This window comes from Camelus dromedarius, chromosome 14 (genome assembly GCF_036321535.1).
Source record: "Camelus dromedarius isolate mCamDro1 chromosome 14, mCamDro1.pat, whole genome shotgun sequence".
Lineage (NCBI taxonomy): Eukaryota > Metazoa > Chordata > Mammalia > Artiodactyla > Camelidae > Camelus > Camelus dromedarius.
Window position 1 is genome coordinate 30,502,347 of NC_087449.1, and position 18,974 is coordinate 30,521,320.

Sequence of the window (18,974 nt, forward strand, 5' to 3'; positions counted from 1 at the left end):
TCTATGAATGTGTATTTCTAGTCTTCAAAAGATTACCACATACATGCTGTCATACAATTTATAATGTGCCCGAGAAGGTTAGCTTAATGTAAAGAAGGAACATGGGTTTTGCACTCAGCAAGGCTTGGGTTCCAAAACCAGTTCAGTTGCTACCATCTATATGATCATTTCTATTTTACCTTACCTTGCTAAGCCTTAATTGTCCCATCTGGAAAATGAAGCTACAGTGCTTAGAATATCATGATGCTAGGCATTTAAATAATGGGTCATTGGGTAGATGCTTGAATGGGCCATGTAGATACCCCTTCAGAACTGGACTGACTTCTGTAGCTTCAGGGAATGCTACTGAAGATGGCCCTCAGTGTCCTTGGGGAAAGAAGAAAACTACTTTGCTCAATGTCACACCTCCTCTCAAGGGGAAGCCTCCTTCCAATGACTGATCAATGGCTGGGCCACCTCATCCCAACCTGGTACAGCTCTGAAAGGTCTTCTCAACTGCACAACTCTCCATGGGGTCGGTTGAGGCTTTGTTGGGAGTGTATCAAAGCTCAGCTTCTCATTCTGCCCAACTCTGTGTCTTTCCCCTGCCTGTCCATTAATGTCATCCCCAAAATACTCCTGGATATAATCCTGTATGTTAAGCTTCAGTTCAGTCTAGTTTCTGGTGAAGGCAACCTGAAGAAGATACTTTATTAATATTAAAATTATTATTTATAACCCTCTGCTCCTTCCTATGATGGGTGGGCCCTAGTAGCTGATGGCCCCTTCGTGTGCTTAGTACTTTGATGGTTGTAACAGGAAGGTTTTGAGGTTGGAGCCAGAAAGGACTGGACCAATCTCCACAATTAGGAGAGCGTCAGTATAGTTTGTGGGGAGGAAGAAATTGAGATGTCGTGGGAGAGGAGATAGGGAGGCTGAGGGAGAAGAGAACAAGAAGAACCTACTCTGGAAAAAGAGTAAGAAGAGGAGACTTGGGAGTCAGACATCTCTGATGAGGATTTCTGTATAGCAAGGATTTTGGAGCCACTATGCTTGGGTACAAGTCCCAGCTCTGCACTTACCTGTTCTGTGACTGGGCAGCTTACCTTATACATTTATGTCTCAACTTCCTTATCTGTAAAATTAGAATATTAAGAGTATCTACTTCAAAGGGTTATTCCAAAGACTAAATGAGTTCATTAAAAATAAGAAGATAAATTTGCACGTCTTGGGGAGTGATGGAAATGTTAGCTATCTGGATTGTGGTGGTGGTTTCATTGGTGTATACATCTATCAAAATTCATCAAATTATACATCTGAAATATGTGTAATTTGCTGTACAGGAATCATTCCCCAGTAGAGGTGTTAAAAATAAGAAGATGAAAACTATGTTTTTTTCCTATATACTTTCTAGTATCCAATGGGAATTCAGAGAAGCATACACAAATTATAGTAATAAGGTTTTATGATGTGATGTACATGACTTTAGTCATTTCATAGAAGACAGAGTGCCTGAGGCCATGTGGGAAAAGGAATCAAGTCTGCAGAAGTGACATTTGAGAGATTATAGAGTAAGTAGGAGCTTAGCAGGGAAGACAAATATGGGAAGACAGAGAGGATGGATGTCATTTGAAAAGGCTCAGAGATATGAGAGGTTCAGAGACCGTGAGGATTTCTAATGTTATGTATTTGCTCTGACTGAGAGCTCCAACCTGTGGAAGGGAGTGGGTGGTCAGAGATGACACAGGGAAGTGGGCAGAGACCAATCACGTTGACTGGACCCTGTGTGCCAGCTGGGGTTTCACCCTGTGGTGCGAAGGAACAGGGAGTGGCAACACCAGATTCGCATTCTGGCATCTTTGAGGAAATGAATTCAAGGTGTGGAGTCAGGAGGCTGGGAGAGACATTCCCAAACTTTCTCTTCCTTCTCTTTAGGTGATTAATAATAATGGCTTATTGAGTTAACATTCACAAAGTGATTTTGGAGTTCTTATCCATGCTGTTAATTATTCTTTAATGTTAAAATGTAAATTGCAACAATCTTTTTGGAGGACAATTTGGCAATATCTGTCCATTTTGGAAAGCATTTACACTGATCTATACATTTCGTTTCTAGATATTTAGCTATAGTAACACATTTACAAACATGTTTGTACAAGGATGCTCACTAAAGCATTATTTGTAACAGCCCAAGACTAAACACAAACTTAGCATGTGTAAGTATGGTATTGATTGAATTGAATCATGATAATTTAATGGGATACTATGCAATCACGAGACAGAATAAAGCAGAAAGGTATAGGTGTAGACATGGGATAGTCTCCATCTTCTACTTATAGGAGAAAAAATTGTAGAACATAGCGCATAATGGCCCTTCATTTGTATAAACACATGTTATACATAGAATGTTTTTGGCAGAATACTCAGACACTGGTAACAATGATTGCCTTTGGAGAAGGAAACAGTCTGACTGATGGTATGGAGTAGAAGAATGTTATAGAATGCATACTCGTGTCCCTCCAAAGTTCATATTTTGACATCCTAACCCCTAAGGTGGCTGTATTTGTGAGGTGGGAAGCCCCATGAAAAGTCCGGCAGGACCCGCAGGCAGGGCCCTGGTTGGGCGGTATTATTTCTGCAAGACAGCTTGCTTCTAGGAAAGCGGAACTTACCCATAAGAGTCTATTGGTTCCTGAAACTCACTCCTGACTGGTCCATTTCTAACACCTACTCTGCATATGATGTTGCAAAATGTTGCAGTCTTGACTCGTAGCCTATAAAAGCCTGTGTAAACCTACAGACGGAGTCCAGAGCTTGGAGTGTTAACTCCTCTGGGCCTGCCGGTGTAATAAACCTGAGTTCTCCAACCCTCTGAGCGTCACTTGGTCTCTCACCAGGATCCAGGTTCCTGAAACACTGAGCTGTAACACACTTTGCTGTAACATTTCGGGGTGAGACCTCTAAGGAAAAGATTACAGTTAAGTGAGATCATAAGGTTAGGGTCCTGACCCAGTAGGATGAGTGTCCTTATAGGAAGACACATCAGAGAGCTCATTCTTTCTCTACCCAGGTACCAAGGAAAAGCCATATGTAGACATAGTGACAAGGCAGCCATCTGCAAGCCAGGAGACAACTTTCACCAGGAACTGAATTTGCCAACAGCTTGATTTGGGACTTTCCAGTCTCCAGAACCATGAGAAAAATGAATATCTTGTTTAAGCTACCCAGTCCTGTGGTATCTTGTTATGGCATCCAAACAGACCAATAGAAAGGGGGACTTCTTTTTAATTATATACTTCATCCTTTACATTTTAGATAGCTTGGTAAAATTATTTGCACCCCAAGCTTAAGAAAGGGCCACTAAATTAAGGGAGTGGGAAACACCTGCCTCTCCTGTCATAAGAATCTCCGAGGTCCCAGCTCTCTCCCTTCAAGGCTCTTCCCTTTTCCTGGCAGTGGGCTGGCGGGCATGCCCTCCCCAGAGGCCGTCAGTGTTTCCTGCTACTGTAGACACGTCTCTGATGCCTGGAAGACTCCAGTAGCACATGCTGCTGTTCCTTCAGAATCTGGCCTGAGGTATCAGTGTTACTCACTTAGCCTTAGTCTTTCAGGTTGACCTGGCTGGTACCAGAGCAGCAGCACACCCGCAGAGGGTGTGTGCACTTCAGAGTTAGACAGGCTTACGTTTGAGGCGCTAGCTCTGTACCTTGTTAATGGTCTCGCCACAGCCATCTGAAAAACTTCTCTGAGCCTCTGTTTCTACATTTGAAAAAAGGGGACAAGAATCAAGAGTGTACAGAGAGGCTTATTATGAAGATTAGCAATAAAATGTAGAGTGTGCCTGGTACCTGGTAGGCACCCAAGAAGTGAGTGTTGTTGTTACAAATGACAGTGTTATTTTTCTTATCTCTTTGGCAGCTGTTGGAAGTGACTTTGCCAACCCAACCAACACCAGTGGTCATTCTCTCCCTGATGAGTGGGATTGCTCCCTCTGTATCAGGACCATAGCTTCTTATCTTTCTGTTTTGTTATGGCCTCTAATTTGGAGGAATTTGACATTTGCTCTCTCTGGGTTGGTTGCAGGACATTTGCATGGCAGTGCCGGGGAGTCAGTGTGGGGATTGAAGTTGGCCCCCTAACCTCCAAGTTAAAATTATAAATTGGGCGCTGATTCTTTTATTTTTTTATGGCTTGTACTTTGATGTCTTTTTTTTTTATTGAAGTATGGTTAGTTACAATGTGTCCATTTCTGGTGTACAGCATAATGTCCCAGTCATGCATATATATACGTATATTCATTTTCATTAAAGGTTATTACAAGATATTGAATATAGTTCCCTGTGCTGTACAGAAGAAATTTGCTTTTTATCTTTTTTTATATATAGTTGGTAACATTTGCAAATCTCAAACTCCCAAGTTTACCCCTTCCCACCCCTTTTTCCCAGTGAGTGCAGATTCTTAAATGCACCCAACTCAGACTACAGATTAGAGACCCACCGCACGATTTAAATGATAAACAGTAGGCTTTGGGAGACGTTTTTGTGAATTGCTTTTAACAATTTTTTTTTTTAGTTGGAGTTATTATAATTTTAATTGTGTTTCTTAATGGCCATATGTTTATTTCCATTAATAATACTTAATCAATTATATCCTAAAAATCAAGTTGTACTGCTGACATCTAAACAGCAAACTAAATCTTCCTAAATTTTATTTATTTATTTATTTTAATTTTTTTATTGCGTTATAGTCAGTTTACAATGTTGTGTCAATCTCCAGTGTAGAGCACAATTTTTCCATTATACATGAACGTACATATACTCATTTTCACATTCTTTTTCTCTATGAGATACCACCAGATCTTGTATATATTTCTCTGTGCTGAACAGTATAATCTTGTTTATCTATTCTGCATATGCCTGTCAGTATCTACAAATTTCAAACTCCCAGTCTGTCCCTTCCCACCTCACTCCCTCTGGCAACCACAAGCTTGTATTCTATGTCTATGAGTCTGTTTCTGTTTTGTATTTATGTTCTTTTTTTTTTTTTTTTTTTTTAGATTCCACATATGAGCGATCTCATATGGTATTTTTCTTTCTCTTTCTGGCTTACTTCACGTAGAATGACATTCTCCAGGGATATCCAAGTTGCTGCAAATGGTGTTATGTTATTGTTTTTATGGCTGAGTAGTATTCCATTGTATAAATATACCACATCTTCTTTATCCAGCCATCTGTCAATGGACATTTAGGCTGTTTCCATGTCTTGGCTATTGTAAATAGTGCTGCTATGAACATTGGGGTATTTGTCATGAAATTCTAAACACTAATCTATGCGTGTCTGTAATATTGTCCATTCACCCTGCTTCTTCCAATGATTTAGGAATATTTTATTTTGTACTGACATATTTTTGTAAGCTATCTCAAATTCTTTGTGGAAAGAGTAGGGGTACTGAGCACATAAACAAAACAATGAAGTGAAGTACAATAAATAAAACAGCCAAAGAACGGGTTTATCCAGGATAACACTGTCTCAGTGTGTGCTTTTCCTCTCAATTAGGCCGCAAGCTTAGAGAGAAACATACCATTTTAATGACCAAATACGATTTGACCTTTCTCATTTTTTTTTTTTTTTTTTTTTTACCCACAAAGAAAATATCTAAAGGACAAAACTTTCTGATATGGAACAAATTCTTACTTTTTTCTGGCACATCATTCCTGGGCTTGTCAAAGACAAAGGAAGAAAGACTTGCTGAGGGTCATGGGAGTGTGTGGTGCTTGCAATGCACCTGGCATCCCTGGCTCTGCCTCCCACTGGGGCACAGAGCTGTGCGGAGGGCTGGACGTTTTCAATCACACACTCCCTTTGTCAGTAGCATTAACCTTATGAGATCTTCTCCACCCTTCTCATAACATTTGGCATGTACCTCCTTCTCCAATGCTGGGCTGATAGGACCAACTAGGAGAATCAGTTGACACAATCTCTATCAGAAGCAACTGGGCTCGTCTCATCCAGAGCCAATAATGCACAACACACAAGATGGCGGAACTCCAAGGTCACAGCACATTAGCAGAGGGGAGGGGAATTATCAGTGGAGAAATACAATCAAGCACCATGTGGATGGGTGACAAGAAGTCCTCTGGCCAGAGAAACAGATTACATACCAGCACTGCCTTGGCTCACTGCCCTGAAGAAATACATAGCAATCCACACTCGGGGAAAATTCCATGAAATAGCAGAGCAGGAACATCCTGAAGCCAGTGGCAACACATTCCAAGAAAAACATCCAATGAACCAAACCCCAAACAACGCAGACCTCAGAAACGTAAATAAAAATTAACTGAAAAAGGAAACCTTCAGAGTCTTGGGAAGGAACACAACAGATTAAGTGACCACAAAACACTAAAACACCAACTAGTTATTTACCCACTGCTCTGTGGTAAATACAAGGCCCGTAGTCTCTTAGGAGGTCATTTCTGGGCGCCAATGACTTAGCACATAGGCCAGCAAAGAGCATGGACTTTATTCGCCTCCTCAGGGCAAGTGGCATTTATCGTGGGCCTGAGAACCAGAAGGAAGTTCCTTTGAACCTCTTAGTGTTAGAGCTATTTATAAGGATGACAGAGGAGCAGAGGGTGGGAAAAGTGCATAGAGTCAGACGCCCTGGGTTTGCTTAGCCTGCCGCTGACTAACTCTACTGTCCACGCTGAATTTATCGGTTTCCTCATTTAGAGAAGGGGATGGATGATAATAATGATCATTTCTCCCTCACAAGGTTGGTCTGAATAGTAGCTGAGAAAGTGGCAGCACAGAGCACTTTTTACAAGAGTCAGAGAACAATACAACACCAGTCAAGGTTGTTCCTATTCCTGTTACTACTTCATGTATTTTGGGTCATTGGAGAATTAGCGTCCACCTGCCTGGCAGCTGAGCTGTGCTCCTCTGAGCATCTACTTCAACCAGTTTGGCTAAAGTCTATAACCAGTGTCCAAAGTTTATAGAATAAAGTTTAAACTTTTCTTGATGACTTAGATTCAAGGTTACGAACACCTACTCTTGTTCAAAGTTGTGGTAGAGTCAGTTTTATCTGTGCGTTTGTTTTGATTTTCTCTCGTTCTGGGAGGTCAAGCGTAGCCTCAACCACAGATCTGTCTGAACAGCTTCTCTTCCTTCTCTCCTGCTTGTCTATTTCTAATTTGGTCAAAATAACCAAGCTTGTTAAAAGCGAGTGCTGACTATGAATGAGCAAGTATCTCTTTAGACTCTCAGGAATACAATATTTGGTGTTCATTAAGGGGATTTGAGCGCATCATGGTAGAGCTCAGAGATCTTTTTTGGCCTGAGAGTGGAGAGGGACAGTTGTTAGAAAAGTTGCCCTTGGGGTGAGAATGCAGTGCCTGACTTGGGACTACTTTGGATATGTTTGGTCTGCTCACATCTCCCTCATGTTTTCATGTAGGTGGGGGTGGGCGCCAGTGTGGTTGTCACCACTTTACAGTCAGTGGAGAGTGAAGCCCAAGACAGAAGGATTAGTGTTAGGGACAAGGAAGGGTCTCGGGGCATTCCTATATGTGGATCTTTAATCTCTTAGATCATTTTGACCAAGTTAAACTCCCTCTTTAGACTCACGATCATTTAGTTCAGAAAAATTAGTTACTGGGTTGATTTCTTCTCTGAAGTGGCCCATAGTTTTTATTACTTTTACCCAAAGAAGCTATTTTAACACCATAGCTTCTCACCATGGAGGAACCATGGGAGAATCACAGGACATGCGTGCTGGAGGAAATCTTCCAGGCGATGCAGACCCATGGTCCCCTGATGCTATTCAAAAGGCTCTTGTTGGTCCTGACAAGTTTTCACCAGTCTGTGGAAAAATGAGGACAATGGGACAACTCAGCAATTTTCTCAGAAAGTTAATTCATTCCACTGAAACAGAGGTCTTCTGAAATTTTGCTCTTCCTTCTTTTCTGGTGTTCTCTGTCCTTTTATTTGACGTTGCTATGGTAAGTGGCAATTATCTGAAAAATATCTATTTATCAAATCAAAATATTGACCATTCTATGAGAGGCTTCTGATCTGTGATTGCTTTGTTTTTGTTGTTGTTGTTGTTTGATCTGTAAATTTAAAAAGTTTGAGTACTTCAGAGTTAGACCTGCCAGCTCCTTCATTTTCAGATGTAAGAGCGGAGGCCCTGAGAAAGTTGCAAAAGTTCACACAACTGGGAAAGTTAGAAAGCCAGGACCAATGCCTGGCCTTTCTATTCTTTCTGGTCCACAGCTCTATCCTTCAATAGGTAGAATGTTAGTGTTGTTAACAATTCTGTGGGATGAGAAATGTGAGACTCTTAAAGAGGAGGGGATTGGAGAAAAGGGAACCTCATTTCGCAAGCCCTGCAGTGTGCCAGACACGGTGCTAACGCTTCATGTATGTTATTTTGTTTATTCTTTTAGACAACAACTCTAAAAGGAAGGTTAAAATCGAATGCACATTATAACTGGAGAAAACTAAGTTCAGAGACGTGAAATAACTTGATGACTTAGAATGCACTGAACTGCATTACCACCTAGTTCCATGTCATTCATCAGACATCTATTGAGCGTTTTCCCTGTATAAGTCCATTGCTAAGTAACTGAAAGACTTTAGCAAATTATAAAGTAGTCATCAAGTATTCAGTAGTTGTTTACTGTGCCTCTCAAACAGTGCTGTGAGGGTGGCTATCATCATCTTCATTTTGCAGATGAAGAAAGTAAGTTACAAGAGTTTAAGTGGTTTGCCCAGAGCCATGTATTTGGCATGTCGCTGAGCTGAGGCTGGCTTTCTGACTTGCAGTCCTGTCCTCTTTGCTCTATCTGTATGTTAGGGATACCTTTTTGAAGAGGAAAAACATGATGCACCGGCAAAACTTCAGTCTGCAGAGGATCATAAGCCAATGGACTGCAATTGTTGCTTTGAAAAGGCAGCAGCAAAAGGAGAGTTGATGGAGATACCAGGCAAGAAAGGGTCGTAAGTTCTGGGCTTTCCAATAATAAGCCATTCTCCTCCAGATGATTTTAATAATCTCCAGCACATGTGTTCTAACCCCTTGATGCTGTACAATATGTGTAACCAAATAAAAGATCTCTCCAGATTCAGAGATTTACTGTTTGTGATGGGAAAAGGCCAACCAGATGACATCATTTATATTCCAAATATGAGCTGCTGCCAAGGCTGGTGATGTTAAGCTGGAGAAATTGATTCTCAATGTTATTCTGTGAAGGAAAAAAGGAAAAAGGTCTTGGCCTAGATAGTGTCATTTAAAAAAATTTATGTGAATATGAAGATGAGTTTAATAAACTTCTATTTTATCCAGAACTGCTTATGTCCAATGTGTGGCTTGTTTAGGCACACAATTACTTCCATATAATTGAAGTTACCAGGTTAGGGGATAAGAGTTACCATTTTGTTGTTGTCACTGTTGAATGGATAACTGGTAGGGGATTGACCTGAGGCTTGTCTGCTCCAGCAACGGATACAAGGTGTCAGGGCTGTTGTCACTTGTTCAAAAGCAAAGGAACCCCGTTTGTAAGTGGAGTGTAATGGACTCTGCTCCTGTTCCTCAATTTTATTCCTAACGTAATCATGTTTGTTTTTTTTTTCAGGTATCAATATCCTCCACCACCATGAGATACAGGGAAAGTTGACACCACTCCCAGTTTCAAAGGTAGATTTTGATTAACCTAAGCCAACAAACACATGGCATTCCCCCCATGACTAGTGATCCAGGAGTGACCTGTGTGTATGATCAGACAAAGGAAAGGGCTTAGGTGCCATACTTGAGGAAAAAGACTTTGCCTCTCTCTCCTGATAGATAATGACAAATAGGCACAGAGACTCAAGTGCTACCGGCATCTATTTTACAATTTCAAAGGGAGGGGAACCAGGTGTATAATGAGGCCGATGCTGAGGAGGACTGATTGGAGAGTTAAAAAAAAAAAAACAAAACCGAAAAGCTTGATTTTATCTCTGAGACTTTGATTGTGCTATGCTTTCCTTATCCTTAGACTGTCATGTAAATATTTCATTTCCTTAATATTTAAGCCAGTTTTCATTTCTGTTGCTTGCAACTGAAAGCATTCTGATTGGAAGAGGTGACAAAACTTGCTTCTGGAGGTCGAATCCGTTTTTTGAGCCACAGTCTCATGGTGTTTTTGAAGACACGGAGGTTTGAATCTATGTTGAGTGGCTTTACGTGTCCAGCTGTCACCACATGCTGAGTGGTCTTCTAAAGTAAGAATTACTCCTAACGCTCCCTGGCTTCTTGATCTTGCCCCTTCCAGCCTCATCTACAACCCTTGCAGCCTCATCTCTAGCCATGCTCATCAGCCACTCTGCCTCTTCCAGTTATTCTGATGCACCGTCCTCGCTCTTACCTCTTGCCTTACTCATGCTCTTTCCACCGACTCCAACCATCTCCTTGACTACTTCCTTCCCCGTGCTTCCTCTCCATTAAGTCTTGACTTAGGCATCCTTTCCCCTGGGAAGACTTCCCTTCATTGGTCTTCCTGATACTCCTCTAGCACCTTATTCATCCCCAGTCAGGGCACTTTCCACTCTTTATGGAAATGACCCATCGTCTCTGTTGGACTGTGGATCCAACGAGGACAGGAAACATCTGTTCTGTTTACAGTTTTGTCCCCAGGGCTTAGCACACAGTTGGTACTACATAAAATATTTGCTGAAAGAATGATGAATTAATTACTTAAAGCTACTCAAACATTCCTCATTGCCTGGTACCCAAGTGCCTAAATATGGCTTTCAGTGATCTGGCCATGACTTCCTGTCCAGACCCCAATTCTGTTACTCACCAGAAGTTTCTTATTTAAAGTGCACTGAATCACACATCCTTTGCTGTTTCATGTCTCAGTGCCCATGATGGGCATCTTGCTACTTCCTGAAACTACCCATTGTTTTGTAGCTCTGCTTCCTTAGGTTGGGCAAGTGCTTTAAAATAGTAAAATGAGTTCAAACAAACAAACAACACACAAGGAAACACACCACCAAAAAAAAACCAAGAAAACAAAAAAACAAAAAAAAACCCACCAAACAAACCTGCGTTTAAATTCCACTTACTCATTCTGCTCAGTGGCATCGGGCAGTGTGCTTTATCACTCATTCACAACACGGGGGTGTAATTGTACCTGACAGGGTTGTTGTGAAGATAAATGAAGAAATGCAGGGGCAGTCACCTGGCACAATAATCCTGGCACCAAGTTCTTGGAATAACCCTCTTTGCTGAATCATTGTTAAACTCTAACTTCTGGCTTCAGAATCAACCATAATTTGATTCTGAACTATTTCTTTGAAACAGGAAAATCAAAGACTCAAAATTGACCATGAAGTTGGACTTTAGGAAAAGAGAATGTTTGAGAAGGAACAAAGTGGCCTTGCAGGGTCTTAATTATTTTGTACTTTAAAGTCTGGAGAGTTTGGGGCTAGCGGGAGTACTGTTTGGGGTTAGTGGGAATATTGTTTGGGAAGTTAATTTGGTTTGGCTAAAATGGTAACTTCATTATGGCTGAACCTGCAATTTCCAGGAAGTTTCAGAGTTTCCACAGTTTCAATAACAATTGCAGAGCCCACAGGGCAATCCTTCAAGGCCAGATGAGAGCACTGTGGCAGGTGTTCAGTGGTGCTTTTTGGATGCTGCTGGGAAAGAGCTGAAGTGCTAGGGAGAAGCCCATTAAAAGCTTTTCCGACAGGCAGAACCATGCTCTCTGGGTTCGCAGAATGAGCTGGACTGACTGTCCTTGCAACGTCTTCCTGTATCACTAGGTTCTCTTCCTTGAGCAAGCTCCTGGTTTCTTATCCCTGGTTTCAGCTCTGTGTGTTCTGTGGTTTGGGCACTTTACCTTTCCAGCAACCACCTTTTTCCTAGACACGTTTTAGAGGGGCAGAGGAAGGAAGGCGATAGCTTCTAGAAAGGGGTACCGAAAGTAGATGCTGCATCTAAACAAGACTTTCCCTTCACTTTAATGTCTTTACTGTTGAGTGGTAGGCAAAACGTGTGCTTTGGAGTCAGAGAGCCAGCTTTGAAACTTGGCTCATCCACCCATTGGCTGTATGATTTGGGGCATGCTATTTAACCTCTTTGAGCCTCAGCTTTCTCATCTGTAAAATGGGAATAATATCTGCCTTGTAGTTTTTTTTTTTTTTTTTTTGCGGTAATGAAATGAGATCACAGATGCAAAACATCCAGCAAAAGGCAGAGTGCAAAGTAGGTGTTCGACAAAGGTGACTTTATTGCTAACCTTGTATTATTACTGGAAAGTATGCAGTGCCTATAAATTGGCTTCAGTCACCTCAGAGTGGGGTGAGAGAGGCAGTTCTCTTTCAACTTGATTCACAAGCCACTAGAGAGAAGAAATGTCATCCAGAAAGTATCAGGGTCATATTCACTTTACATTTTAAACTCTCTGAAAGCTTCATCCCTTAGGAGGGTGGGCCACACGCTATCTTAGAATCAAGATCTAGATCCACATTCCTCGTTGAGGGTAGGATGAAGTGAAGGGCATGGTCCGCTCTCTGTGGAGTGAGGACTAAGCATGAACTCTCATAGAGATCAGAATTTAATGAGCAGAGAAAAGGAGACATAAAGGTGGAATTGAGAATATAGATGTCCTGAGACTCAGTCTCCTCCTTTGTAAAATAAAGAGGTGGATGAGATGAGTATTTCCTAACTTTTGTGGCCTGCCAGATCATTTACATTTTCTTCGTGGGATCCAGGAAATAGGAGATAAAAGAAAAGATAGAGAAGAGAGAAACTGAAGGCAATCCCTGCACTGAGGAGCAGGAATGGACAGGATAAATGTAGTGATATTGTGTGCCTTTGGTCTGTGGACTCCAGCTAATGCTTAAGTTTTCTTCCAGCATTTTTCCTTTTTTTTTTTTTTCTTTTCAATTAAGGACCAAAAAGAAAAAATGAAGCTTCCAAGTAGGATGTACTCAGCTAAGCAAACATTTCCTGAACAGCCGCAGGCAGCTATTGTACTAAGCTGTGGGGATATGAAGTTGACTAGAATGTGGTCCATGACTCCAACAACTCCTACAGTCTAATGGGAGAGACAGAGACCATGTACATCACTTCAGTGTAACGTGATGAATGCTGTGACAGGGGAAGCCCGGGAGCTGGGGAAGCTCTGGGGAAGCAATTTGGTGGCAGATGTCAGGGAGGACATCCTCAAGGAGGTGATGCCTTTGCTGAGTCTTGAAGGATGAATAGGATTCAGCCCTGTAAGGAGAGGTGAAGGACAGCTCATGTTGTCAGAGAATAGGTTCTTGCCACTCAGAATAATGACCCTAGCGATCCTGGGTTATTTCTCTCAATCACTCCCGGGGCAGCAACATGGAAATCATTCCAAATCGTTGGCTGGGGATGGTTTATTTTGGACATGCTCAATCACTGAGTACATATTTTTCCAGGATTTGTGAGGAGATGGATTTCCATGTGTGCTGTGCTCCAGCGTGTCTCCTTGGGGTGTTTATTTACTGTGCTTTTATTCCATAACCTAGCAGGATGTCACAGCTGGAGGCAGCTGGTGGTAAATAAACAGCTTCCATTACCCAACCCCATCACCATCCTCCATCCTGCTTCAAAAACATAGTCTCAGCCTATGGGTTCCTTCACCCTCAAATCCACTGCAGTGTCAAAGTCCTGTGGACTTGCAGGAGTGTTTCCTTTTTAAAAGTAAAATTGACAAATAAAGCAAAGGACTATTTAGGTCATAAGGAAATTTAGACTCTAAAAAGATAGACTTTCTTAGCAAAATCCGATCAATCACTTAGGCTCCTTGATAGGAAAACAAAGACCCCAACAAACAAGTCAAACATCTCATGCTGGGAAGGTGATCTGGGGGTGATTCAATGAAATATGGTTTGGTTGAGACTCTATGTGTCTTTGCTTGCACGTATTTTATCTCATTTGGTGAATCTGTGTGAGGTTTATCAAACTAATAATGAGTGAACACAGAGCAAATGGGAAGGATGAAGGAAGGGAAGCAGAATCATCTCCTTTCTGCCCGTCAGAGGATTGTTGTCATGGAATTCTGATACAGATTCACAATTAATATGACGTTGCAGGGCAAAAGCTACAATACAGAAAGGAAGCGGGGGCTACTAACCAGTCAACAGCCAAACACTCTTACTTTTCTTATTTTTTTTAATTGAAGTAATAAAGTATAGTCAGTTACAATGTGTCAGTTACAATATGTCAATCTTTGGTGTACAGCATAATGTTTCAATCATACATAGACATACATATATTTGTTTTCATATTCTTTTTCACTATAGATGACTACAAGATATTGAATATAGTTCTCTATGCTATACAGTAGAAATTTATTTTTTATCTGTTTTTATATCCAGCTTTTTAATGTATCAAACTCATAGGCTTTCGGTTATATACAGGTTCAAACTAAGCTCTCCTCCTTGTGCTCTCTGGGAGGAGGGGGGTCTACTGATAAACAGGAAGGGGAGAGGCAACCCAGACACTTGTTAGAGAAGAGGGAGGCAAGCCTTATATTCCTGAGTTAGCAAATGCCAAGAAGCCTCTAAAAAGGGGGGTTAAAAACATACATTTACAAGTGGTATTTATCCATTGAGATATTTAACACTGATAAAGCAGTGTATTTGTTGAACAGAGGAAAACATTGAATATCTATAATTGTATTTTTTTTCATTTAATGTGCACATTAGCAAGTGCATGGTAAAGTGAAATAAGGAATTCTCAGATCCTTGCCTTGATAATATCCCTAGTGGTATTCTTTTACTAGGCAGGAGTTTTTCTTGAAGTTAAGTTTGATAAATCTGGGTGAATAGCTCTTGGCAAGTAACATATCAGGATAAGACCAAAATACTGCCATAAAAACAGTTTCTGTTGGACTCTGAAACACACAAGCAGCCAGCTACCAGTCCAGTTGGCACTTGAGCAGTCAGAAGGAATCCGGGATGGAAAATGGAAGCCTTGTTGTAAAAATAAATGCATTTTATCTCCAGCAAGTTTTAACATGATCTCCCTTCTGAGCCTTTCCTCTTGATAAACTTAACATCAAATGATGTCTCCTCTCAGGAGAAGAGGAGAGCAAGCAAGGAATGGAGAATAATGATAAAGGAAATGTTCTGCCTTTTGGGAGAGATTCATTCTTCTCAACATAAGTTGTGTGTGTGTGTGTGTGTGTTTGTTTGTTTGTTTCAACTGCAGTTTTTGGCATCTATGAAGCCTAAGTGTTACTGAGTACTGAACTTATTTCAAGGTGCTTGAAAAACTGAGACCAGAAAATTTGCCACAGAAATTTGGATGCATATCTGAAGGCTTCCAAAAAGCAAGTGAGTAGTGTGTCATGAGCTTAAAAGCAAATTGCTCAACTCACCTTCTCTAAAAATGTTCAATTATTGGCTTTCCCTGGACAGTTTTGGAATAAACTTATGAGAAAGTTCATGAAGCTTGCGAACCAGCTGCATGCACAAGAAAATGCTATTTTGTAATATTGAGAAAGTTTAAATTTTTTTCTATATGTCATCATTAATTGCGTTAATTGTAGGCTATCCTGAAGGCCAACAAAGACTGGGTCATCAAGTAATTAGGACCATTTTGAGAATTTGATTGTTTTTGTTTTGTTTTTGGGTATCAACAAATGTTTATTTAACTTATAGAAGATGGTTATTTGGGGGTCTGAAGCACAGGTAAGTGTGTTAAAGCCAATAAAGTAATTTTTTTGTGACTTCATCATTCTTCCTAAACTTACCGGCCTATAGTAGTGTCATGCTATAGGAAGTGCTTTTATAATCTTTATCATTTGGCATTTTAAAATCTACTGACTTATATTTAGATGGCACAAAAGAGCATTTATTAAATGTTAGTGCTTTCCTCTGCCCCAGCTCTTTTGTCCTTTTCTGGCTTTGGAGATAGAGTAGTTGAGGCGTCTGTCAAGATAGGTGGAGGGTAAGATTAATGCGTAACTTTAGATAAGTTTTCTTCATTCAGGCCCAAGGGACTTTATCTGCTTCCCAGCTGTAAAGGCTTTGAGGTTGTAGAACGTCACATGACTCACAGTCATAAAAGCCCATCTAGGCCTTTTCTTTCCTCTCAAGCTCTAACAGCATCACAGGAATCCTCATAAATCCACCCAACCAAAGACCTGTTTGTGGCAATTCACTGACTCCTTTGCTTCCATGTTCCTCTTCTCGCTACAACTGAGTGGCTTCATGACCACCTGGGATGTTTAACCTGGCCTTTCCACTAGGAACAGGTCAAGCATTCTGTTTCTACTTCCTTGTCCATAGAGTGGGAATAGATGTTCCTACCTGTGGGGAGAAGAGGTCTTGTGAGGATTAAATCAGGGAATAAAGTAGTGTATCTAGTTCCTGGTGTTGAGCAGGTTTTCAACATGGCAATTGGTGCCTTCTCTGTCTCCCTGAAGGTCAGTGCGCAACGCTGTCGGTGTCAGGTGGTTTGAAGTGCCCTAATTAAGCGTATATGGTAACTAAGCTTCAAGCTAGGCTACCTAATAGTTCTGCATTGACTGTGTATAAAGACTTGGTCTTTTTTTTTTATCTTACTCTTAAGAAAAAACCCTTACCCTATACTCAAAGAAGAAACTTTGGATCCTTCTTTTTCCTGTCTTGACCTAGTTGGTACTTTCCACCCATCTGTTCAGAATGAGCCCCCAGACTTCTTTCTAGAGCTTGCCCTGTCCAGCCATAGCTCCCTGCCAGCAATGAATGGCAGTCTAGCCTCGTTCACTAACGCCATTATTAACTTCTTAGGTAATGCAGTTGACAGCTGAGCTCTCCTTGAGATCTCAGGAAGATTGGTTCCAATCCTTACTCCCCTGCTTTTCTCAAGATGCCTGTGACTCTCAGGATGCTTAGATGATCACGGCCATCTTTGACTCTGTTTTCTCTGTTAGGAATCACTCCACTGTTTCCTTCTGCGTTCTCTGTCCTACATCATGTTGCTCCTCTGCCTTAAATCCTATACAAGATCAGTGTTGTGGAATTTGGCAGGCTGTTACGTGGGCAGTAAAAGGATTTATCAGACAAAGGAGGAAGATAAAAAGGTGTTTATTGAGTACGCTGTTATAGGCAATAGCGGGCCACAGACAAGAGGTATCTGTGTGCCCTGAGAGTTGGTTGTTGAAGTCTTTCATAAAGGAGGGTAACCTTTAACTCCTTATGCTTATGTGATTCTTCCACAGAGGGGTCACAGGGTACGTGATCAGCTCATGCACAGTTCTCTGAATGGTTAATGTTGATGCCACAGGGATGGGAGGGGGTCATGAAAGGGTGGGGCGTTGTGACCAGTTCTGGTGGTCAGGCTTCCGGGCATTGTAAAGCTGATCATTGTCTAGAGTAGTTAGTTCAGGTAAGGCAGGTAGGTATTAAGAAAGGAATGTTCTTTGTTATCTTTAAAGGGCAGCAACTGAATGCTTGAGGGGCCTTAGAGTAGGAGCATGCCATATGTCTGTGGACCCCACAATCAGCTCAAACAGTTTGTATTTGCAGTACACCTATTGAAGGTTGAGGGGTCTAAGAAAGAATTTGCTTGGCAGCAGTGAAAACAATTTCAAATTTAGCATGAAGCTTTTGGTAGGTTAGGATCATTGTTTAGCAAACATCTACTCCCAACTGCTACTCCCTCCTCCATCAAAGGAGTTTACTTCTATATTCCATTGATAATAGGCTTGGTCATGTGACTTGCTTCAGTCAACAGAATGTTATCAGAGGTAACACAAGCAGAGGCTTGAAATGTGCTTGGGAGGAAAGATCTGACTCTAGTAATTCTGCCATTGCCAAGAAAAAAAATGTGCATGAGGTATCCCACTAGTCACAGAAGAATGAAGACCATGTGTCATAGGCCTGAAACAAACACATGGCCTGGAGCCACACCCAGTCTAGACTTTCTGCTAACTCATAGATGTGTGAGCAAGAAACAATGACTTGTTGTTTTGTGTTTGGGGATCATTTGTTACGCAGCAATTGCTGACTGATACAGGTCTCATTGTTTTAAAATATCTTTTGGTGACCCTGGCAATGGGGGAGTTTCCACTGTTCTCTCTTTATTCTGTACAGGTGGTCTAGTCTCACTAACTAATTTTTCTCCACTTCCCCTCCTTTTCACTAATCTCTCTTTCCTATAACCCCAAACTCCTATTAATTTTGAATGTAGTGTACATTGTTTCTCTCTTCTCATGCCTTAGCTTCTGTTTATGTATCCCCCAGAATGATATTTTCTTTTTAAGCTGCTTTAAATTTTTTTAATGAACAAAGGAAGATTCTCCCTAGGAGGAATTCTTGCTCTGCCTGTTAAAACAACATTTTTTCCCTCATGTGTCATCTGCTCCCATGACCATCTCCATCTCAGATCTCAGATCCACATGTGGCTGCTCCTTGGAGAATTACAGCAATGATGTCAGGTGGCAGGCCAAGCTTGGATGGTCTGGACTTGCTTAGGTCACAGTGTTTGCTTGGTATTCATACTGACCTGGGTGTTTAAACTAGTGTGATCTACACTAAATAGCACATGTCCCTGAAAAAGTGTTGTGAAACCTCCTACTTTGCCCCAAACTTTGGCCTCATTGTATCCATTCCAACATCGCTGTAGATCTGTATCATTTGTCCTTGTCTCCTAGTCTTGCATTCTCTGTCACCAGTTTTGAACCGGTGCATATATTCACCTGTTCTTTCCTATATCAGGTCACTTCTGTGTAACTGCTACCCTCTGCTCCCCTCAAGTTATTGACAGAAGACCCTCATACACCAGAACAGCACCCCAGTTTCCCTGACCAGAGGACTCTGAGGTATGGATAATCCAGGTTTCTCCATCTACTCAGGGCCTAATAGACGGATGGGGGAAATGCCACCCACAATCCCAGCCAACCTTGACACTGTTGTTTCTGTTTCTTGCCAGTATTGTGTCTAGAGTATCTTCCCTTCTGTGTTTTGGCCAACCTTCTGGCTGGTTC

The 18,974-nt window shown here is 41.4% G+C and overlaps 1 long non-coding RNA gene across 1 annotated transcript in view; it reads left to right on the forward strand.

Moving 5' to 3' along the window:
* LOC105092820 (uncharacterized) overlaps positions 1-18,974 on the forward strand; it is an 80,254-nt gene that overhangs the window by 10,203 nt on the left and 51,077 nt on the right. Inside the window, exons 4-7 of the long non-coding RNA XR_010383821.1 lie at positions 8,837-8,979; positions 9,615-9,676; positions 15,212-15,336; positions 18,706-18,809. This is a non-coding gene — a long non-coding RNA (uncharacterized LOC105092820). The remainder of the gene's footprint in view (positions 1-8,836; positions 8,980-9,614; positions 9,677-15,211; positions 15,337-18,705; positions 18,810-18,974) is intronic.